The sequence below is a fragment of the Cebidichthys violaceus genome, unplaced genomic scaffold (genome assembly GCF_023349555.1).
Source record: "Cebidichthys violaceus isolate CVI_PGR_0920_01 unplaced genomic scaffold, fCebVio1.0.p SCAF_30, whole genome shotgun sequence".
NCBI classification, from domain to species: domain Eukaryota; kingdom Metazoa; phylum Chordata; class Actinopteri; order Perciformes; family Stichaeidae; genus Cebidichthys; species Cebidichthys violaceus.
In genome coordinates, this window is record NW_027176484.1 from 3,282,687 (window position 1) to 3,307,888 (window position 25,202).

A 25,202-nucleotide genomic window follows, 5' to 3' on the forward strand; every position below is an offset into this window, starting at 1 on the left:
AGTCTTTACATTATGAGTTACAATAGAACCTTTGCTATAAAATACAAAGATTTTTAAAAGGTTTTTCATGATGAATTTCAGGAGGCAAGACTTACTTTAGTGAGAAATATTAAATCCTTCATATGTAAATCTGAAGCACTCATGTAAAACACATTTTTATCTCGCCTGGATTCTTAAATCATTGGCAACCAGTGCAGAAAAACCAAACATGCTATATCATATAATATGTCTTGATTATTGAATCATTGTGCCACATGTTTTAATATACACCAATCTGACCAGATCCTCCAATTCAATCCTGAGGTTAAAGCAGGATTATTAAAAGGTATTAGTGTATCATCATGAATAAGTGATTGCTAAATATTCCTAAAAAAAAGATAAACCTAGGTGTTTAGTATGTTGCTCAGTGTTTAACTTGTGGATCCAACATGTTTCTCACTTGCATTAATACTAATTTGTTTAAAAGCACTTTGATTTATTGTTCATTTTCGCTCACTTCTAATTAGCCTGTCTGCCCCCTACTGCCCACTAGGACGCAGGACATTATTTACAGATGGCACATTAATTAAATCATGCACGCTTTCTCCTCTCCAGTCCTTCTGAACTGTGTGTCCTAGTTTCCTTGAGATGTGTTCAGGGCCAATAACAAGGATACCAAGTTTGTATGAACTGGGTTGGTGACAGCAACTAAAGAGGTATAATAATCAAACTGAAATGCTTTAGTTTACCAAAGGGACATGACTATATTTGTAACAAAATTAAAAAAAAGATGAGAAATAATATGACAGGTATACAGAAGGTATAAAGCAAAAAAAATAAAAAATAGTTGGCCCAAGAGGAGAGCCTTGAGGCACACCATGCAATTACTGAAGCCGAAAGAAAGTATCATTAATTGAGAGTGAAGATGTTTGACAGTTCAAATGAGAACAGGTCCAGAGCGGCCGCAGAGACGCCAAACAGAAAGAGGCTCTGTCATGCCCATGGGGGGAAATGGTCATGATTAATATGTCATGGATTACTCAAACCAGTGGGGGGAGCTGTTCCATGGGCCTGAGTGTTTTATTGGGTGATACAGCAGCGTTTCTTCACAGGCCACCCTTCCCTCTCCCCTTCTCCCTAAAGCCTCGTCACAAGCTGAAGGAGAATACAGCACTTGTTTTCTTTGCCGTCATAATTCGGCTCCATTTAGCTACAAACACACGGTCACTTTTTTTTGTGGCCTACCAACAAATACAGAGCCTTCTTCAAAAAGGGGAGTGACGCAAATGTCTTTTTCACCTTGGCCGAATACTCTTTCAATCCCCGCATCATGACAAACGAGGATGTTTACTTCCTCCCGTCCTTCATCCCCTGTCCTATAACCACACACACACCCAGGATTATTTTAAGCAACTTGATCTGAAACTTAAGGGACTTAATCCTATCTTCTGATTTCCAGCCGCCATGTGACATCATCTTGTGGAGATACAGATGTTGACCTCTGCGTGTGCTTGGGGTTTCTGTGAATTATATTCTAAACAGGAACAAATGTTCCCATTATTTGGGCTGTGTATACACTACTTATGAGGACAACTGCAATGGGCATGGTGGATCACTACTTGCTCTGTAGGTCTACTATGAATCACAGGATTAGGCTTTAAGAGACTGTGGTTGACTAGATTCACTGCTATTGAACTCAGGACTACTGGATATACAGGACTCCTGTGGCATGAATTAAGACCATGTTTTACTGCTTTACAGCTGAATCTCCGTCGATGTCCCCGTGAGGACCATGACTCAATTGCGGTGGAGGGTAAATCCACCTAAATTCAGTTTATCCACATTTTTTATTTGCTAAACATAGTCTGACATCAGCTTTTATGGCTCAGTTTTTACAACATAGACTATGCGGACACAAACAATGTAGAAAGATATATGATGACATAAACGATCCAGGAGTAAAATATATAGTTCACTGTTTTGCTGATAATTTAGGTATATTCAGCCTTTATAGGACAGAAATAGGACAGGCTTGAGTGTGGTGAGTTTTGTCTAACAAAAATTGAATTTGTATTAAGCGTTGCTTGACCATAGGGGCAGAACAACTCTATAGCCATAATCCTTTAGCATTAGCTTGTCAAATTGGTATCACTAACCGGTAGCAAACAAGCGTCCTCAGATCCAGTAGAAATATCAACATTGACAAACACACCTTGCAGTCCTCTGTCATTATTTTATCGTAGGCTTTTGCTGGGCAGATAGCCAACAGTTAGCTTGTGCTTGGAGCGTTCAGCCCCTCTGCCTCTGTCACATGATCGTCATCACTTTTACATTTGAGAATTGTTTTTTAAGGAATGCATTGATGATTAACGACAATTGAGTCGTGGACTGCATCATGTACTCCTCAAAGATAAATAAGCTAGCTGTAAGCCACATGCTTTGCTGTTGCGTTTTGGTTTTTAATGACATTTCAATGTAAATTGCTTGTCTTATAGGTTTACTGCTACTCCAAATGTTAAGTTTTATTATTTTGTCAATTTATTTATATTAGTACTGTCTTGTAATTGTATACCTTTAGTATCTTTTTTCCTGCCGCCATCTTTGATTGGTTTTAGAAAAGAAGAGTTGCACCAAGTTAGATTGTAAATCTTATTTATTGTCATTTGTCATTCCAGTTGAGTGGTGAAGTGTTTTGAGAATGTGGAAACGAGGGGGAAGTGTTGCCAAACTACCTTTGAGGTTTTTCAGTTTGTGTTTTAATCTTTCATGAAGTTGCTTCTGGCTAGCTTTGCATGCTAATTTGACCTTTAGCAAACATTAATTAACTTTAATCACCAGTGCAAAAGAAGAAAACAAATGATGTAAAAGACACATACAAAAGTATGTGAGCCACATATAAAATATATAACTTTAAATCCACGAGATTTAACAGGTAAAACAAAACGGAAGGTAAACTCTCAAAAGATGAAAAGAGCTCAGACTTTGTTCTTTTTGGGTTTTGGCGCTAATTAGTAACGCACCTGTCCCAAACTGTTATTTACAGTCACTCAATATTATTGTAATTTTGTCTTTTAATGAGACAGAACACTTGTGGAAATACAGCAGGTGTGTTTTGGACAAGTTAGCATTAACTTGTTATTAATGCTTTAATTGTTTTTTTTTTTGCATTTGCGCATCATTTTAGCACACCTGCGCTGTAAAGATGAGGTGTTTTCTTTGGATTGAAATCCCACACCATATTTTAGTTTTTGCCTTAGCGCGCACAGGCGGCCAGGATCCAAACTTCCGTGTGACTCCACACCCTGTTTTCCGGGGAGCCGGTGGAGATCCAGCCCTCCAACACGCTGCTCTCTTACGTCCCGTCCGTGGTGAGCAGAGAGCTGGCCGCGGCGGAGATTTCTCCTTCTGGTCGGATCGTATCTTTTCTCCGGCTGAGCTCTTTTTTTTTTTTTAAATACTGTTTTTTTCCGCGCTTTGACATATATCGGAGTAGTTAAGTCGGCGCGTCGGTGCTCAGTCGCCCGCAAAATCTTGTCGTCCTTGCGCTGCGCCTCCGTGGCAATGGATTGATTTCAGTGTTTTTTTTTTCCTCCGACCTCTGCCTCGAACCAAGTTGAGAAAACAGTGTCTCTAACCTGCGGCTCTCTCTTTCCAGCTACATGTTTCATCCGGACAGTTTTAAAAGTACCTGGCTCCGGATGTTTCTGCACATTTTAGGACTTTGAACTTTTTTTTCCGCTTGTGCATTTGCAGGAGGCGGTCGGGGATTTTAAGGATTTTTTTTTTTTTTTTTTTTTTTTTTTTGGTAAAAGCTACTCCGGGGTTCCTGAAGCCTGCAAAGATTTATTTGTGAAAAGTGATGGCCGAGCGGGGAGCTCTGTCGCTCCTCTCTCTCCTCTCTCTCCTCTGTCTCACCTTTCTCTACCCGGAGACCACCGCGGCAAAGCATGTCGACAAAGGTAAGTGCGTTTAATACACTGCGAGTTGTTCTGCTGTCTGTCTGCGTCTTTACGCCTCGAATGTACAAATCTACTGACATTGTATCACGAGTTGTTTTAAAAAAAAAAATAAAAAAAAAAAAAAGGCACACGGAATGCAAGCTGTTGGGCTCTGGCAGTCAGACATGGAGCTAGGTAGCTTATTCTGCTCTTTCACCATTTGCACAACTTTAAAAGTAGGATTTTCTCCACAGCAGACACGCTATTTACGGCTGGACCAGCCCCGTTCAGAGCAGGAGAGCAACACGCTTTCTTTCCTACCCCACTCCGTCCTTTTGTCTGCAGGCTTATTGAGGCAGAACTGCTGATAGGTGTCTCTGTTTGTCTTACACAGGATTCCTACACATGCGGTTCTAGTTGTTTCACAAATGTGTCTTTTTTTTCGGGGGTTCTGCGCGTTTTTGATTATTTTTTTTTTAGCAAAGCTAAACAACACGTTTTTTGTTTGTTGAATCGAGATCATCCGTCTACCTGTGTTTGACCGGCTCTGTGGTCACGGGAATGCTAAAGGATGGCAGGAACTTGCATTTGGAAGAAAAAAAAAATAGAAAATACAAAGTCATTAGTGCGCACTGTTGAGGTAATACGCCAGCATCATCAGTCCAGCAGACATCTCATTACCCGGGCGTCAATACATGCTTAGCTGATGGATAAACAGAGCCCAATTCATTTGCTTCTGTTAATTGTTTTGAAGTGAGGGAACTGCACTCTCTCTCATGATGGCGTTGTGTAGTGAGCTATTTCACTGATATTAAGTGATTTCTTCATATTACAGGTATTGATTAGAGTCGCTCTGTTTCTCACCCCGATCTGTTACAAGCACTATGGGTGCCTGAGATTAATTGGAAAGCCATGAGAGAGAAAAAAAAAAGAAAGAAAGTGTGTTTCCAGCAGTGATTGGAGTGCACAGCTCCAACCCATATCTCAAACACCATCGTGTCAGAGTCCCATCTTTATCATATTGGGTTGTTAGATGCTATCAAGCACAGCAGCATGTGGTCCTGGAACATTGTAAATATAACTGACTCTTGTGCAACATGGCCCAGTTTTTTTTTTTTTTATTTCCCTCCCCATCATTCTTGTGATATGCAAAATAGTTGTGTGTTCATGTGTGTGTTTTAAAAGGAAAAAAAAAGAAAGAGAAAAGGCAGTCCATGTGCCTTTGAAAGTGTGTTGTTTTATTTGAAAAAGAATGAATGTGCATAGAAGACGGGCCTTGGAGTGACAGGCCTGTGCTAGCTGTTGGGCTCTCTTGCGTGTGGAGCCTGATGAAAGACCCTCTCCTGCATGAAAAGCACTCTGCAGTGGTGGAAGGGGAGATAGAGAGGGAGAGAGAGGGAGAAGGGAAAAAAAAAAAGAAAAAAGCCCCTCCTTGGCTTTGCTGGAGATCAGTACAAAAGGGAAAGATGGGGGTAGGGTGAAACAGGCCGACTGTCTGGAAAGTAATAAAACCAGGAGATTAAGGGGACCAGGGAGTTCCTTTGGGAGCTTTGATTGATTCCAGAGAATTGGACTGGGACCCACATGCAGAGAGAGTCTCAAATTACTAATTGTGGGGTCCCCTTCTCTGAAAATATCTGTTTATTCAAAACACATTTCTTTGAGGTCCTGACTGTGGTCAGGACTTATCTTTGTCGAAGTTGGCAGCCTGAAGAGTTTCAGTCTCACTTGGTTTATATATATTTATAATGGCTAGTCACTAACTTTTTTTTGTTTTACTTTGAAATAACCTGTACAACTTCAGCCAAACTGCTTCCATTTTTACCGCCTCCTCCTCCCATAGCTTTTTCAAGTTAACTTAAAAAAAAAATAAAAAAAAAAGGCTCTAAAAAGTTTGGTTTTTGTAGAGAAGTCCCTGTTGGAGGAGTGTAAAATCCATTTAGGCTCTATCTTATCTCTGTAATCCTGCTGGGTGGGAATCGTGGGCTGATTGTCTCCCGGCGGACAATGCAAATAACCTGCTGACATGTGTAAACATTTGGCATCCCTCCCTGCTCTCGCCGACCACTCAACGGGGTTTTTATCCCCGCATGCCACCTCAGATGTAACACTGACTTAATAAACAACTGTCGTTTTCTTTGGTGCATTTAAGGTCTTCTCTGTGGACTCTGCTGCTAAGAACATAATTTACCACCTTTTTGTGTTGTTTGTGTCTGGAAAGCCCTGGTGGTCCCAAATCCAGGTTCATGGGAGAAAAGAAGTATGAAGGATTAAAGTTGGATCTCATTCATCCTGAATTTCAGGAATATTTCAGTTATCACCTTTTCACGGTGTGATCTGTATGCAAAGTGTACTAAAACATAGACAAATAGTTTCAGCAGCTCTAAATAGATGCGTCTCTTTTCGACACGTCCACATCCTGCCGTGGTGAGTTGCGAGGGGGTGTCCTGCAGAGTCACCTGTTGTCTCTGCCATATAGAGGATGCTGTTGTACTGATCATTTATTTATGGGCTCCAATCGCTCATAAAAGTCCTAATGACCTCCATCCACCGAGAGACGGATAATTGCGCACTTGGCGTGTTTGATTCATCTGTTTCACTAATGAATCCCACCCCCCACCCCACCCCAGCAGAAGCTGCTGGTCTACTGTGGACAATGATGGCGGAGACTCGGTTTGTGTCCTCATGTTACAGGCGGCGTGGTGAGGTCAGCAGTTTGTGTCCAGGGTTTTTTTTTTTTTTTTTTTTTTTTTTGGAGGTGAAAATGGCGGCAATTATCAAAATAATTTGCCCTGACTGTCACAGCAGTTTATCACGCGTAATTGGCAGAAAGAGCGGTGGATCGATACCCTCTGAATAGACGGCATCGCATCTGTTGTTGCATCTTTTGGTTGATTGGGGTTCAGCGCAATCATCTGCTTTTCAGTATTAGTCTTCAGCTGACTGTTGTGTCAAAATAATAGGACTGTTGACTGTTGTCTATTGCTGTTATTTTAAAGCAGAGCCTACTAGGGATGTCATGAGAGATGATACTTTGGCACCAAGTCAATGCAGTACTGCAGGTACCATCAGATATGCTAAACCTGCTAACATGCTAACTAACTTGGCTTCTGTGCTGTACCATCTTCTGTTCTCTACTATACTACTAATAATGACAGTGTCATACTGTATACTAGGATATTTTCCGAACTCGTAACGTAAGCATTGCTGCTTGGCTAAACAACGGATGCTAACGGGCGGAGCGGTGCAGACAGCTGGTGCGTGGAGGTTTGCATTGAGTTACATTATGATGCATTCAAGCAAAAATTCAGCAAAAAAATGAGTGTTTTGCGAAAGGTAGATTGTAACGTTATGATGTTTTTTTGCCGGGAAACTTGTGGCGAATCATCAGGAATTAGTGGATGATGTATTAGCAGGATTTTGCACCATGATGGAAATAATGCACACCTTTTTAAAAAGCACACGGTTTGATCCCGTTTCTCAACATCTCAAACGATCACGCGCCGGCTGTTGGTCTGGAGGTGTGATGCTTGTACACCAGATTGAATCAACATGCGTTCTCTCTCCACACTCCATACATTTTAATACAGTTTGTTTTCCTGTGTGTTTATTGATTGCTGTTCTGCGCGCTGTTTAAAACCGTCCCTCTGACCGGCATTGTTAGCCCGCCGTGTGTGTTTTGAGACGTGGTCAGGGCTGGCTGCTGGTGATAGTGTAGCGAAGGCTGTTTTGAGGTTAAGAGAAGCCAAGGGTCGTTGGTCTAAAACCCAGAGCGGATCACGGACAAGTCCGCGGCTTCTGCTGCCTTCACATCTCGGATGAAATTGCCTCAATCAGAGCCGCTTCTGCTTCTTGTATGGGCGCAAAGAAGCATGATTGAAGTCTGCTCTTCCTGTCTCTCCAACGAAGCCTGTTTACCAGCTGCTGATTCTGGGACACAATCATTGGCCTTGAAAGGCTCTCTCAAAGCTGTATGAAGTTTCACCTACATTCACTTATTTGTATTTATTTATTTTTTCCTTGTGGTTTTCCTTGATACAACCTTTCAAGTATTTACTGTTTTATATGTTGTAAACCGCCTGTAAAACAATCCACTGTTCATTGCACTAGTTTATCCTATTTGATTTCGCGAAAATCTCCCATATTTCCATACATTCTGATAGAGGGTAAACATTAATATTGTGAATTTAAATTTCAGCCGTATTGCCCAGCCTTATAGGTATGTTTGTTGTATAAACGTTCCTCTGTGTTTGTGCTTTCTGGGGCTGTTGTACGACAGGTGGCGTGTGGTGAATGTGTCTACACCGCTGTAAAAAGCACAGAAAACTATTTGGGGATGTTGGAAACGTTGTGTCTGTGCTGGCAGAGAATAAAAGCTTTTTTTAAAAACACGCCTGCTAATCGTGTTCCTGGGGGAACCCTGCTCCCTGGATGCGGGGGGGGGGGGAGAAACCCTTTTGATGGAATGTGGTGCATATGGGGTGTAGGTGTCGTCCCGGACCATCCGTTCTCTCTGTGCTCTGGAAAGCCAGCCTATTTGGTGTTTATGATTGGTCGGTTCACAGAAATCGGCTCACATCAAGTGCGCTCCTCCTTAAAAGCCCAACTTCTTTCAGCCTCAGAGGTGCTCCTGCTGTGACTGAAAGGATGTCGGACGCGGCGGCACCTTTCCGATCCGGCTGCTGCGAGTCTTCTTTGTGTCTGCTGGCCCCTTTCATGTCAAAACAAAAAGCTATAAAGCCGTCCATACCGTGGGATGAGTCCTTCGAGGCTTTATGGTAACCTGAGGGACTTTACTTGAACAGCATTTGTTCTCTTTCACTGGAGACATGGCTGCAGACATGTTTGCTTCACTGATTTTCCACGGATCCTTCGGTTTTCTTTTTAAAAAAAACAACAACAACAAAAAAAAAAACAGTGCAAAATGTCTGGTCCACGGTGGTGCTGTTCAGGCTGCCCTGTTCTGCTGTGATCGAGTGACGCTCAGGCTTAATGACCGCTGAGAGAGCAGAGTCTTCTCAGTTTCCATGGAGCCGACGCACATTAGCAGCAGTGCGAGCAAAGCATACAAAGAAGACGGTGAAATGATGTCCACATGTCAGTGAGAGTGTAGTTTGTGCAACTCTTTTTTTTATTTTTTTTATGGCGACTTCTGACCGGCTCTGGAGAAGTGAGGCGGTCGAGCTCGGCTCACTGACACAAAGTTGTGTTGGAGCACGGCTTTAGCTTTAGTTACAGACTTGGTCTTAGACGTCTTTTAAAAAAAAATCATTAAAGCATCTGATTAGGCGAGAACCTGCACTGATAAAATCTTATCGAATGCTCTCAAGGCTTCGCCTCTCGACTAAAACATGTCTGCACACATTTCTTAAACTACAAGCGGTTTCATATTGTAGGTGGAGGGTTATGCTAAACCAAAACAAACAAGTCACCGTTATAACATCTGGTGAATGATGTAGTCACCATACAGCATGTATGGTAGTCCTACATGCTGAGTCGTCCTCAGCATGTAGGACTACAGTAGCAGTCCTACAGCGTGACACTGTAACATTCATGTTCTGCAAGACTGCGATCACAGGCGGGTCGTGTTCTCCAGGACAGCGTGGCATCGTCCCGTCTTCTACTGCGTACAGACAGACCGCAGCAGTCAAGCTGCCGCGTTTCGGTGCACGTCCTTTTTTTTTTTATAAGTGCAGCAAAATGGCAGTGAGCGTATTGATGTTAGATTTAAGTAGTGTACTGCAAGCGGAAGGAGAATTCTACCGCTGGCCTGGCATTCAAGCAAAAAAAAAAAAAAAAAAAACCAACCTTGAAGCGACGGTGCTTTTGTGGGCCTTTCCAAAGAAGTCGTTGCAGCGAGGACAGCGAGGACTTTTTGCCCCGGAAATTTTTTTTCCCCCAAACTTTTGCTATTTTGGTTTCTGCCGAGCTCCTGTCGCGGTGTCTCCTGTCGGTAGTGGCAGCTGCACAGGATTATGACACATGCAAGCTGTGCTTGTCAGATGAGCCCGGACTAATGAGTGCAAGGCTGTGTTATACACTGAACTGCTTTTACAGCCCTGGGGGGGCATATTACAGACTTCTCCTATTAGAATAGAAATGAGGTTTCTATAAATAATAAAAAAAAAGTGATTACTAACCGCTTGAAGGACGAGGCTGAGTTTGTTTCGTATTTTTGTTTTCGACAAAGTTTGAATTGTTTGGAGCCGTTGGTCTGGCTGATATCTTTTTAAATCACATATTGATATTCCGAGGCAGACGTACAGCGTGTTTCTGTTGATGGTTTGAAAAGCGATGTGGGATGTTTCAATATTGACGGAAGAGATTATCCGCCGAGGCGTTATCTCATAACGGTTACATAAACCTGTGAGAAGACAAACAACTGTCATTTTGAGACGACTGTTCAGAGAAGGAAGCATAAATCGGAAAATCATTCAACGCTTTAAGTGTAATGACTCAAGCAGGAAGCAGGAGCACTTTAGAAGGACAAACGTGCCGCTCGGGCTTCATTATCGAGTGTAAACAAAAAGAACAGAGACGAGTAGTTGACCGCACGTTTTCCTATAATTCCTTTTTGATTTATTAAGACTCCTGACCCAATCGGTTGTTGCTCTTAATAACCTCTGATGTAATTAGCGCGGTGTGTATTTGATGCGATTGCGAGGTGGCCGGTGTTCATTGCTGGCAGCCGTCCCTTGGTGTAAATGCAGAGAAGACTCGCGTTCTTCTCGGTAGACTGATTGATAACCTTCGTCGGGCTGCGCTGACTGTACCTGCTGCGGTTCAAACGTCCCAGCAGCTGCTCTCACACAACCATTCATTCTCCGCCGTCTTTCTTGGAGGACGTGACGAATTAACATGAAAGTCTTCTCCGCCGCGCAGTTCCACGGTGCAGCGCTGTTGTTAAGTAGCTCGTGCTTCGAAGATAATGCGCGCAAACAACAATCGATGCAACTTTTCCCCCCCGATATATAACGATTTTTTTGTTCATTAGAATTGACCATTATGCATAGTGCATCTTGGATCTTGGTATTCCCAACGGCTTGTCTTTAAGGATCCTTCGCTCCTCCAGCAGTACAAGTTCAGGTCGGTGATGAACCGTCCCGTACGGCAGATTAGCTTGTATTGTCGTTTTCAAAAACCATTTAACTGGTCGTATTATTGGTGTTGGGTTTACCAGTGTGTGTGTGTGTGTGTGTGTGCGTGCGGGAGACATCTTACACTCACTCATAAAGTATCAATCGCCCACGAAACACACAGCGCCTCTCAGCCGCCGTTCAGTCAAAGGAACTCTTCATGTGCTGGGAGGGTGTGGGGCCAGGCGGCCACAGAGGGAGGATTGTGAGCGCTGCTCAATCGAGCCGGCTGCCATCATCTGGTGCCTGGCCTGTGGCTCTTGGCCGCTCTGGACATGATTGTGTGTGTGTGTGTGTGTGTGTGTGTGTGTGTGTGTGTGTGTGTGTGTGTGTGTGTGTGTGTGTGTGTGTGTGTGTGTGTGTGTGTGTGTGTGTGTGTGTGTGTGTGTGTGTGTTTGGGTGGGTATTTGTATAGGCGTATGCCACCCATCTGGGGTTGAACAGCTGTTTTTATCAACAAGGTTCAGAGAGTTTCCCCCGACTTGAAATCGCTTTCCAGCATTTAGGAGGAAAAAAAAAAAGAAGTGTTTACCGACTTTCACTGAGAAGAAATTGGACCATTTACCCAGCAAACCTGGTGTCGATGAGTCAGTATGATGCGGTTGGCACATATTTTGTGAAAAGCATGCATTGATTGCCTCACCGCGTGTGTTATTACAGGCAAATATTTCATTGTGGCCATCTTTATTTATGTAAAGACACGATTTTATAAGATTCACATACATCATAACCTGATGTTTTCCATTAGACGATATCGACATGCGCACTGCTGAGCCCTCGATGGCACACATAACCCGATCCAATACCAGTGCTCAGCTTTTGCTCAACGTTTTAGAATAGAAAATGAGCTGCTCCAGCTTTGGTGAGCAGCGCCAAAACAATTCAGTTTGAACTTTCTGTATTTTTCTGTTTTACAAGGCAAAAAACCCCCGGTTCGTCCGGATTCTGTAGTGGAAATCCATAAAAAACACTTAACTTTCAAGCATGGTAGGCGTAGTGTGTTTAGGCCTCAGCAACAATAGAAGGTGTCATTTTTTTTTTTTGTCCTACTCGGTACTTTTCCATGACACGGTCTCGGCATGCGAGGCACAGCGGCGTTCTGGATTGTTGAGTCTTACATTTAAACAGTTTGGGGTTTAGAGTTAAGACCGGTGGAGGCTCTGCTCCAGTCATGTATACACCAACAAGTGTCCCGCTTCTTCTTGGAGCCTCTCCACTCAACCTCCCAGGCTTTATGTTGATCTCACCTGCTGCTATGGTGACCCCTGGAAAAAACTAATTTCTCCCGGTATTAGCTGCCGTTTCTGCTGCTAGACTCCCAGGCTGAAACGATTCTTTGAAAGGTTGGGCTTTAGATAGAGGCTCCTTTGTGCCGCTGGGAGCTCCCCTCTTGGCGTGGGGCTCCACTGACTGCAGTGACTTCTGACTGTGTTATTGGAGCCAGTTCCTCCTCAACTCTGAGCTCATCTGAAGCTAACGGAGGTCAAGAGAGGCAGCAGAAATGGAGAAATTACCGCTGTAAGCCTTTCTTTTTTTTTGAATGCGTTGCCATGATGTAATGGAATTGGCCGTCTCTTTTGATTCTGCTTTCTCGGCCCTTCACAGCTGAATAAATGTGTCCCTCAGCAGCACTTACTTGAAAGATGATGGCTTTTTTTGGTCTATTATATAAATATTACGCGGCTTTAGAAAATGCTAATTGCTCGTTGAAATTTGATTTACTGTACAACGGTGTTGAATAAATTCCGCTGTTGATGAAAATGTCAGGCCTCAAGTGAGATATCGGGGCTTCTTTTCTTATTAAAGTATCAGAAACGGGAGCTTCTGGATTGGTCCTCTTTGCTCGTGATTTGTCATTTCATGCACGACTTGTTCACATTCTCAAAATGACAGAGTTGTTTTGAACTGAATGGTCTTTGAGGTGGCCCTCATTTTTTTTTTTTTTTTGGGGGGACGGGGACGTGAGGACCTTATGTGGCCATGCACCTGGACGACAGCGATTACGGCAATACAATGAGATTCCTCTCCCTTGCCTCAGTTGTGAGTGTCCTTTTCCTAACGTGGAGTCTGGCCCTTGGCCTTTTGGAGGATCATGATAATCTGCTAGTGTCTGTTTTATGGAGTCTGATAAAAGACTGGCAGTTGAAACTTAAGATAGCGAGAGACGAGTTAGATTACTGATGGGACGATTGCACAATTGTCACATTATGACTCTAAGCATTTCTCCCGTTTGCTCTGCTGATGACGTTCCTGGGACGACTACATTGTGGAGAATAATTGTATTGACTCTCTGCGGCGCCGTGCCAAAATCACACATGCGGTACAGCTGTAGTTTCAATCGCTGCTGGATGAAGCCGCACCGAACCCGAGAGCAGCATCTGGGACCACGCGGCCTCTCGAGCCGAGTCTAAATGCGGACGCGACCTTCCTCTGTCTGACACGGAGGTGGAAGAGGAGGGTGAGCTCGGTGTGGAGGATAAGCAGGTGGAGGCGGGGCCATAAGCTCCCAGAGGTGAGGATGTTTCATTTTTTTCTTCATCCAGCTTTAAAGTGTACACAACGGGCAGTGATGGAAAGCAGCTGCATGAATTCCCTCTGATTCCTTAACCACTGTCCCTTGAACCTTGACTCCACTCCCACCCCCCCCACCCCCACCCAGTCCACTACTTCCCGGCCTGTGACAGGTCACTCAGTCACGGCACCAGCATGGCTGCAGAATGGATGGCGGCCAGCAGGGAGCACCTGCAGAGGGATAGCAGGCAGGCGGGCAGCATTCCTTCACAGGACCTCGAGACACAGATGTCATATGAGACACGAGGGACGTGTTTGGAGCGGGGGGGGGGGGGGGGCAGGGTTTTCTTGCCGTGGTGGGGCAGTAATGGGGTGGGATAGCAAGCCAGCTGCTGCCAACAGATTCTTAATGAGGTGTCCCATCAAGAACACAGGGAGATGAACATTAATGACTACAGCTGAACTTGTCTGTTCATTTATTCCCCTCCTTTACCATCACGCCAGGAGGAGGTGCAGGATGTGTTTTGGGCACACAGTAATTGCGTTTTTTCCTTCCAAGCGTGATTTCAAGTGTGGCTTGACTTTTTAATTTAATAGGGCTGCAACTAGCACAACAATTATTTTCATTATTGCTTCATCTCTTATTATTTTTTGATAGGTTCATTAATCGTTTGGTCTGTGAAGTCAGATTGAAGACCCAATGAAGGCCTCTTTTGTTTGCTCAACAGCACAAAACCCAAAGATGTTCAATTTACTCTGATTTATAAGACAATTATTATGCATATTATAAGAAAAGCAGGAAATTGTCACATTTGAGAAGCTGGAACTGGTCCATGTTTGTTTTTGCATTTTCTTTTTTTCTTTTTTTTGCTTGATAAATTGGCTCAAATGATTATTCGATTATCATAATTGTTGTTGACTAATTGTCAGGAAGCGATGCAGCCGAGTGGGGGAAGGCAGAGACCTTGAGAGAGTTGACAGGTGGTGCAGTGTGGATGCACGGTTGTTCTAATCAGATTGTGTGGATGCAGAGAATTAACTACATGCATACATTGGCTTGATGAGGGAATTAACAGCCAGTGAAAGGGATCACGCGTATGCAGCGCCATCCCACATTCAGCAGAAGAGATTCTTTTCCTAAATGAAATGTGACACTCTGCTCGTCAAACATTAGCTTTTCAACACCAACAACAGGCAGCGGAGCTATGCAATAACCATTAAGTAGAACCATTACCGAGAGCGTGAATATGTACGTTTCTCTCGTGAAGGACAGTGAGCTCTTAAATCAACTTTTTTTCTTTTCTTTTTTCTTTCTGCAACCGACAGTCCAAGTGCTCAAATTACCGGTTTGGGAAAAGGCAAAAATGCTCTTTCTGCTTTCCTACTTGATTTACCTGGAGGGTCTAAATTAGTCTTGAGTGCATAAGCATATCATTCGAGCTTTCAGGACACCTGCTGAACAAATTCACTCAAAGAGCACAGACGCGCGCACACACACACACACACACACACACACACACACACACACACACACACACACACACACACACACACACACACACACACACACACACACACACACACACACACACAGAGAGCACACGATCCTCAAATATGTCCTGCAGTCTGTTTGTTCCATATGCCGTATAATATTGTAGTGAAGTGTAGCAAGTCTAAATGAAAATTCACCCGACATTATCTAATTAAGCAGGTGTGAAAGCAGCTTAATTCAAGTCGGTTTTGGCACTTCTCGTCGGTCCGTGTTCGGTGTGAAGCGGCGGTTCATTCAGCCGAAAGACGTGAATACTTTCATTAAACTGGGGTTGCACACTTTCATTTCTCCTCAAAGGAAGATGTCAGAAGTGGTCTTGAGGTATAAAGGGTGGTGGTTTTATTAGCCAGCGCCGGCCCGTGGGGTGCTTTTTTGTTTCCGAGTGACGGGGGACTTAATAATGAAGCTCTCTAACCCAATGAGCCCTGAATCAGTGGAGCCCCTCTTCCCCTTCTTTGTCCCTCTCCCAAATCCCCCCACAGTGCCACTGCATTCCCAGCCTGGCGGGGCAGTGTCTCTGGGCCAGGGCCGTGTCACGCACCCCCTTCTGGCCCCAAACGACCGTGGTGGGAGGGGTCAGGGGTTCAAGTGCTCCCCGTGGGGGCGATGCACGGGACGCCTAGCGACGCCGTGGCTCGGCCCCCGCGCCGGCTACGTCGGTAATTAATTTCTAATGAGAAATAAATTGGCTGACCTCGCAATAGCTAGCCTCTTGGCTCCGGCTCGCGATGACTGCCCCTTTCCCGTTTCGCCTGTCTCCCACACAGACTTCAAAGAAGAGGCGAGGATAGCCCGTCCTGGCTCGACGCCGATAGCGAAGCGCTCGGGGAACATTCCTCGCGTGCTAGACGGAGGCTGAGTGTGGATTTTATGGGCTGTGTTTCTGCTAGTCCCACACATACCTGTGGTTCATGCGTACGCTGTAGGAGGTTAACTGTGTTAACCCGTTCTCCAATGTAACATCCGAAATACAACTGGTGGTCCTGAAGATGTGAAGGCTTCTTTCCCTTGATATTACCCTTTTATTACGAACGTTTTATACAAACCCACAGGTCGTTTTGTTCCGTTATCATCCCGCGCTCATGGGTCTCATCTGATTCACCATGCCATTTAAATGTACTTAAAGGAATACTCTGACATTTTGGGGGAAATTCCCTTTTTATGTTGTCTTCCCAAGAGTTTGAGTTTGATGCTTTGAAATGACTTAATGTCTGGGCATTTAATATTGAGATAGAACTTTGATGTGTTTAGCGGAGCTTCTCACAGAGGCTTGAAGCAGGGGAAAGAGTCGCTCAGAAGCCAGCGACTCTAAAACTGCATTATTTCCCAGCAAGTCTATTTATAGCGAGATAGCTAGCACATCAAAGAGTCTGCTGGATTTTGTTCAGAGGCACCAAAAGGTGCAAAATCATGAGGTGACATCTAGGCCCAGTTGTCGTTGAGCCAAAATGAGCTCCAGCTCGTAAGCTAACTGCTCTTTTTAAATGCAATGTTGTGCTTTCTTTCTCTGCATTGGTTCAATACACACACAGCCTGTAAATGCAACAGCTTTGGAGTCGTACTGCACCGTTTTGAGCGTAGCTCGGCTAGCTGGCGTGCTCGTAGTCGGTGTTAAGCGAGGTTAAACGCTCCACAGGGCTTCCTCTTTTGGAACTGTTAGTTTAAGGAACAACAACAAAAAAAAGTGATCATCCCATTCAAAGATACTTAATTAAAGCACAGTATTCGTGTGGTGTGGTTTTTTGTTTTTTTATGTTCAGCAGCAGTCTGTATCGATAAGATTTCCTGAGGGGAAACAATTGTGTGAAATGCAGGAAGCCATTAGGAAGCCAGGGACTCGTGTCTCTCCCCGCTGAGTAAATAGTGTCTGCCCCCCCCCCCCCCCATTTCATCCACTTTTGAATGAGCCCAGCACTTGTAACAATAATGGCAGGAAATGAACTGTACTCGCACAGGAGCGTGCAGGATGTTCACTGTGCTCCTAATTGACCAAACTAGGTTGGGTGATAAAAGCAGACTTTTCTCTTTGTTAGTTGAAAATAGCTCAACGGTAGCATACAGTAGGTGTGGAACGGAAAAAAACAAATCTGCTAATGAGGCATAATATATATATATATATATATATATATATATATATATATATATATATATATATATATATATATTTTTTTTTTGGGCTGTTTTGGCCATGTCCTAACTGACCCAGTTTGTGTGAAATTGGAGCTTCACAGTTTGAATCCAGGGCCGGCTTGCATTGCTTACAATCAACGCATAACACACGTGTGAGGTGTGAAAAAAGAAGTTAGTCCACGAGACAAACAAACATGTCACCCATTGTTGTGGTGTCATAGGTGCTTTGTGAATCCATTTACAGTCCTCTGTGTCAACCTGTTTACTGTTCGCTAACCTCACCTGGCTGCTACATCCTTATTTTCTCCCCTCTGTGGAATGCAGGTGTGACTCAGAGCCAGACGGCGTTACTTAAGCTGTCACCTGAGAAGCCCTGCAGGGGAAAGTTGTTTTGCCCTTGAGTGCAGAGCATAAGCGTATTTGAGCTGACCTGCATTCAGAGAAGATTGGTAATGTTGGGATTTAGGTTACTACTGCCAATCCTACTTCTCATTAGACAAAATTCAGCCATGTGTGTTTGTGTGTAACGGTCTTTGTAGCCCACTTTTCTCTCCATTAGCTTTTTCTTCCATGAGCATCTGCTGAGCTTTACGGCAATAAATGCCAATTATACACCAAGAATCCAATGGACCGGTTTCCCAGATTGCCATTCTGGTTTAATTGTTGGGGAGGGGGATCAGTGGCGATCTGGCCCACATTTCGTGCTTAGTGTAATTGATATTTGGTTTACCCCCTAAGCAGGTTAGCATTGAGGATTTTCCCAGATTAATTCCAGGAGTCCAATCTGAGCGGGCTGACCACTCTCTGTGTATCATCCCTAACGTCTGCTTCACCTGGGATTTACCAGCATATGAAGAGGAAATGAGATCAGAGGTGGCGATAAATCCCGCAGCTAAGCCTCCCTCGGAGAAAATGAGATGCACACATGGCGTCGCCGGTCACCGGCCGCTCGTGTCCTCGTTTCCGATAAATTGATTTTGGGTGCTCATGCGACGAGAGGCGGCGTAGTCCTTCATAAGTGGAGCTTGGAGCGACTGATGTCAGTTAGGCGACGCCAGCGTCGTATAATGCGGCTTTGCAGTGACATGTTTGCGTCGCGTGAAGAAATGTGCTCCAGCGAGGCCATCTTCCCTTTGTTGTGGTCCACTTAGCCTCCTGTGATATGCGCCACACGGCCAGGAGTCTTTGCACCACGCTGCACGTTCACGCTGTGTCCGCAGACCGCCGCGGTCCCCGTGTCCCAGCAGATTCACCAGCAACTAATTTAGGGGCTGTTAAGTGATTTAGCATCTGTTTTTTTTTATGGGACCCTAGTGAGCAACAACTGCCACCCACCCCCCTTCTGCCCGTCACTGTCTGCGCCTGTGGCGTCAAGGCTCGCTGTTGAATTTCAATCAGCCCCCTGGATGCATTGTTGTGTTTATTTGAGGGGGATGGGTCGGACGGGGGTGTTAGCAGTAGTTACCGGTTGTGTGTGTGTGTGTGTGTGTGTGTGTGTGCGCGTGTCAATCAGATATTCAGTGTGACCAATGGGCGGCCCATTGGAGGCTAGTTTGGCGTGTTCTCAGGGGGGCACGGGGCTTTAACTGCTGCCCGCGGGGCGAACCCTGCCCTCAATTCTTCACGCGTCGTCCTCCCTCCCCTCCTCGTCGTCGTCGTCCTCACAACGAGAACACAGGCGGTACAATCAATAACAGCCTCACCCTCCGTCTCCTCTCCCCCCGCCCTCTCCGGCTCCTCCTCTGGTCAGCCGCTCCCTGCTTTCCATTTATCAACCCTGCGTTTGATGTTGGCTTCATCATTCTCTGTCAAACCCCCCCCCTCAACACCTCGATGTGTGTAATTGCATTAGATTCGTCACGGCGGTGCAGTTATTCGGCCCCGCCCCAGCTGGTATCGGGCCAAAGGGCTTCTTTCCGTGTACCTGCAACCCCAGACATTAGTTTTAAGTGTCTTTAGAGTTTAATTTAACTGTTGCACAGTTGTGGTTCAGTGGGCTCCCCAGTACCCTAAGGTACATTGTGTCTTTTATTAAAGACCATTTTCCTTTTTTCCTGATTTCCATTGTTTCCGCCACCCTTCTCTTCTCACCAGGCTGTGAGGCTTAAGTGTTGAGCTGGTGTTAAAAACCAAACCCCACATCAGGCGTGTCGTAAAGGAACATGCTCTCGGACGGCGAGGACGGCCGCATCCTGAAATATTTTTTGCATTGGACATTTATTTGCCACTTGTTCTCATTAGCAGTTTATTTCTTGAAGAATATGCTCAGTGTGAAAATATTTGACAATAACCGTTTTTATTGTTCCCACACAGAAACCCTGGCACCAGTCGCTCGATATCTATTTTTAAGCGCGTTTGTGTAAATGTTTAAATATATATCTCGTGGAGTGTGCTGTGTTTCACTGTTGAATGTTAAGAACAATAACTGGAGACTTATTCACACACTGGAATCGAAGCTTCGCCGGCAACACGACCGATGAAGCTCAAATCCCATTTTATTGTGTTCATCTTTTTGTATCATCCACTAATAAGCTCAAATTTGCTTTTTGTGAGGCTCTTTTGTGCAACCTGTTGTGTGAGGATAATCGCCCGGCAAATACATTTCTTGTATTTTGAGGAATCGGTGGAAGGATGTACGGGCAGAGAAGAGGAAGATGGTGTGCAGAGGAGAATTCCCCCATTCTCCTCTGCACACCATCTTCCTCTGAGAAGGACTTAAGAGGCGCAGTGAGAGAATCTGTCGTTGTCGATTACACACGCGCTACAACCTTGGCGGCCACATTAGATCTCTTTCTCCGTACACCAAACTACCATCAATAATGGATACAGCTCTCTAGCTCTTTTTGCCCCCACCCCCCCAAGCATTACCCCTCAAGGCGTCTACTCCCCCCCCCCCCCCCCCCCCCCCCCAGTCCCTCCATCCTGTCCTGGCCTTCCCCTTCCCTCCCCCCACTGTTTCAGCTGCGAGACTGCTAGCCAGGAGCCGTGGCAGGTGTGCATACATCATGGTGGCGCTGGCCCACACACCCTGCAGCACCCAAACAGTCATCATCAGACAGACACAGCCACCCGAAAGAGAACACTGTCGAATAGCTGAGTGCGTTCCCGGCTTCCCGTTTTGCAGCGCTCGGTATTATCAGGATTTTTCGACGAGGACGTTGGCTTGTTTCGTTTCCCTCGACAGAAACCCACAGACAATGACAAATGAATGACAAATGCACACCGCAGAGATATTGAGGATGAAACGGAGTGCATACAGGCTATTGTTGACACTCCCTCTGCATGCACAATGGCGGGGAAAAGGCCTGTTTTATTAATATTATCTTGATTGTCACTTCAGTATTGCATCCGTCATTGGATCCGAGATAACGCTCCCTGAACACAAGCCTCTCAAGCTTAACGGTTTAAAGTTCTTCTTTTCTCAGACTACAAACGCAATACCCTACATCTACAGTTCATCACGTTTAAAAAAAAAAATCTTTATCTAAATGCCAAGAAATCAACACAAAAAACAAACAAACACATAACTGCACGCAAAAGTGCACAGCAGATACACAATTTAACAGCAGTCTGCGGTCTTTTGCGTCAAGTCAACGGAGTTATTTGTCCCGTCCATTGATTCAACTTTTGCAAAAACACCACCTGTATAACGTCTTTATCATGTTTTCACCTGCGCTGGGGAATGCAGAGGTTTATCTCGGATTGCAGAAACACGATCATCTATCTAATCTCCCCCCACCATCTATGACATTCTATTGCGTCGTAGACTAAAGGGTCAGAGTGCTGTTTAGGCAGAAAGTAAATCGGGAGAACAAACAATATGGAGGAAAGGAGATTTATAAACCTAAACGACAACACTGAGCAAGATAATCTGGTTTACGTTTCTATTTGTGGGGAATGTGAACGCCCCAGACCCTGTCGTTGGATTTAATGCATTAGATAGTCGCCACGTTGTATAGCCGTTTCAAAAGTGCACATACATGTGACACCGCTAATCACGTGTGTAGCCTGATGATGGATGATATCATAAATACAGTGCATTTGGCACTTGAAAGACCCTGAGGCCGTACTAATCCTCTCACCATGATGAATTAAATGTATACATGTGAAAATGGGCCTAGATGTGCAGCGCGGTAGTTCTCTGCAGTGCTGTTAATCCCTCTGGAGTCACTGCTTGCCTACAAAAAAATCCTCTTGTCTGGAGAATGACACGACCTCATTATTTTGATTTATGCCACTAAAATACTACACAAACAGTTTGTATTTAAACTAGAAAAAGGTGTGAGCAGACATGGCTGTTATTCAAAGAACATAAATCATTTTCTTCTGAATATTGTTGGGGTGTGTCCTTTTTTTGTTTTACACGCGCTTCAGTGAGCTCCGTCCATTCGGTGACGCATGAATTCTCTGCCACTTAGCAGACTAAATGTAGGTTGTGGTGCCGTTTGCTCCGGCGGCAGCATAGTTGGTGGCAGCAGTCACGGCTTTCTGAACTCGCAAAGCCAACAGTGACTTATGTCACTCTGTGGGTGTGTGTGTGTGTGTGTGTGTGTGTGTAGTATATTTCCATTCTGAGACACCACCCAACGCATCAGGCTAATAACACCAGGAACCAGGCGTGGTTGGATTCCCCCTGTCATAGATTGTCACGCTCAAACCGGAGTACAACAGGAAAAACCCAAAATCAATGAAAAAGGGCAGACGAGGGTGACAAGAGTCTCAGCTGACAGATCGAGGACAGGTTCACGACACTCAAAGAGGGGAAATCTTATTTCCTGTCCACTTCTGTGGGATTATCCTTATCTGCTATAACAGTATATGTCCTCTGTTGTGTTCGTCAGATTGTGGATGTAGTTTAAAGCGCTATATGCTGCAGTGCTGCTGAGGAGTAGGACACCAATTCCCACTGAAGTGAGCACTTGCATGGCCTTAATGGTTCTAGGTTCAGTCGGAGGTCTCGCACTCTGCTTACCATATGTGATCAAACCTCACCACGAGTGTACAAGCATGTTGTGAACAAACAATTACTCAATGGCTATTGAATAATTGCTATGAGGTTTACAGTTTAAAGCAGCTCTCCGTGTATATGTCAGATTAACAGATGCCTGTGAGGAATGCTAAAGTGAGTTAACACCACGCAGGGGATGCTGTGAGGATGCTGTGAGGATGGTGCACAGCGGTTGGGGGTTTCGGTCTTTAGAAATTGGGAGCATTGCCCATCGGAATTTGTTTTCCTTTTCCCTCATGGGAGCGTCCTCCCCTCTCCACCCGAGGCAATCTGTCTTCCTGTCATCCTATTGATCCCCCGCAACGCTCATTAATATGGGGGAGAAAAAAAAAAAAAAAAAAAAAAAAGCCTGAGATGGGAGGCCGGCGGTTGCCGTTTGGTGTTGAGAAGGTGCGCGAATGGAAGCAGGGATACCTTCCACCTCCCCAGTTCCTGAGCTCAGAGGGAAGAGCTACAGCTTTCATGAAAAGCTCTGCGCTCAGGCAACCATTGCGATAGCGGAGTGCAAACAGACCGGCATATCATCTGCCGCAAGCAGCCGCGGAGGTGTGCTGGAGATGTTTGACCTTGTGCACACCGGATGACAAACCCCTCTGAAGAGGAGAGCACATAGAAACAAGGGATTTTAATCTCCTCGCATCAAGTGGCCTTGCTGAGCTCAAACCAGCTTAGAATCACTCCGGTGAATGTCAGCTTGCTATCTAGCAAGCAGAAACACTCTCCTCTCCTCTCTCTCTCTCTCTCTCTCTCTTCTCTCTCTCTCTCTCTCTCTCTCTCTCTCTCTCTCTCTCTCTCTCTCTCTCTCTCTCTCTCGCTGCAGTTTGCTTACAAAGCGGGAGTGGAGGGCGGTTTCAGAGGCATTTGAATTGTTTAGATGGCTGAAAATTAAACGCATCTCAAATCCACTCAGAAAACTACATGAGCGGTTTCTTTTTTTCTTTTTTTCCCTGTATTTTTTCCCCCATCCGATGCTGTATTTTGATTCGAGCTTCATTTACATTCATATTGAATTTGTTGCGTGCCATATGCTCCCCGGCGTTGTCATGGGATACGGCCAGACTCATCATTTCCTCTTTTTTTTGGAGGCAGCTGAGCACCTTTTTATTTGTTTTAAGTGATGAGATAAGGAGAGAGGGAAAAGTCCCGCCTCACGGTGGGTAAATGTTAGATAAAGCCAAGATGTTAACATTGTCCACTGTTCCACATCAGCTTGACTTATGCAAGCAGCCAACAGGTCCTCGCTCAGCGTCGTGTGATGTTCAATCACTGAGATAGTGGTCTTTCAGGAATAAAAACAGCCAGCATGCAAAAAAAAAAAAAAAAATCTCATGCGAAATGAGCAACCGAAGCTACCGTGGTGTCCTTTTGAGCCTAATCCAATCTCGCCAGTAGATCTGTCTGTGTGCATTCACTGTAAATGAGAAGTGAAAATGACTGAGACAATGAGATGTCGTTGGAGAACTCCGTCCAAGGCACTTTGCCAGGCAGCACTGGCCCTATATTAAGGGGCTCCTGAGCAGTCATTTACAGCAAAGTTTACCCGACGGGGCCCCAAAACACCACTCCCTTTAACCTGGGATGGTCCAGCAAATATCCGTCCATTCAGTCCCTCCTGAACCTGTTAGTAAATCAGGGCCATTGTGAGGTGTCAGAGAAATTGTCCATTAATAAGCACTATGCCTAGTCGAGTGGCACAGGAAGCACAGGGGTCAGGCCCGCCTTCCAATCATTATACCTCATCCACTTCCTAGTAAAAGGCCCCCAGCCACACAGCTACAGGTCGCCATGGAGACCCAGGACGAGGGAGTGCGGGGGGGGGGGGGTCGGGAGCAGGAGAGCGGCGCAGACGACCATTAGCAGCCCATTCCACGGTAATTAATGATCATCCCACTGGCTCGAAATCAGGGCCCAGAGAAAAACAGACACGGAGCTCGCTCTCTCTCGGAGCAAATGTCACAGCGGCAAGAAATATGTCTGCGGACCGGAGAAGGGAGCTGAGGTGGTTTTTGTTATGGTTGGAAGATGGTGACAGGATGCCGGGGAAAAGATTTAATGTTGCACACATGGGGGGGGGGATTGATGTGAAAGTGATTTATTGGTCAGGAAGGATGGGGAGGATTGTGTGTGCAAGGAGAATAATAGTTTTTCATTTGCATAAACATCCGTCTGCACATAAGTCTTCTGTTATTCAAGGACAACAACTTACAAAGCCCGCTCTTTTATTATTTTTATTTTTTTTAAACCCTGACAATAATTCGACACCTTTTGACTGGTGTCCTTCTAGCTGCGCTGAGATAATCACTTGTCTAATCGAGTCGTGAGCGCTGTTCACATTGCAAATACGAAGCGCACATTATTAGGTTTGTAATCAAATCTTAGGTCTGCTCGCCCTTAGGGATTTTCAGTCAGCCAGGCGAGCCACGCAGCCAATCAGCCATGGGCGGCTTTGAAGTGCCCGGCAGACCAAACTACCCATCTCCCATCTCCCCCCACCCCCATCCCCCTCCCTCCCTCCCTCCTCCAGCAGATAGCTCTTTTTTGTGCTGCACAACCAAAATGTGCATACACTCAGACACAAAAGCAATTCTGTGGGCAAATAAAAAAAAAAAAAAAATGCAAACAAATGCCACATAGATGCCCATGTTTGAACATGCTGACGGGCATAGACACCAACTAGACACACACACACACACACACACACACACACACACACACACACACACAGCACACACTGCACACACAGCAGAACAATTGGTGGCACACAGACAAAGGCTTGTTGCCACTCCGTTCAGCGAGGGCCAGCGCCGCTCTTCCTGACGAGCGTTCTGTGTGAGGCGCTCCCTCGTTCTGGGCTCACAACCCACATACACAGCACTGACACCACACCTTTATCTCGCAGACACACTGGACAGATTAAAAAGGAATCTGCCAGTCTGATACACAGGCAA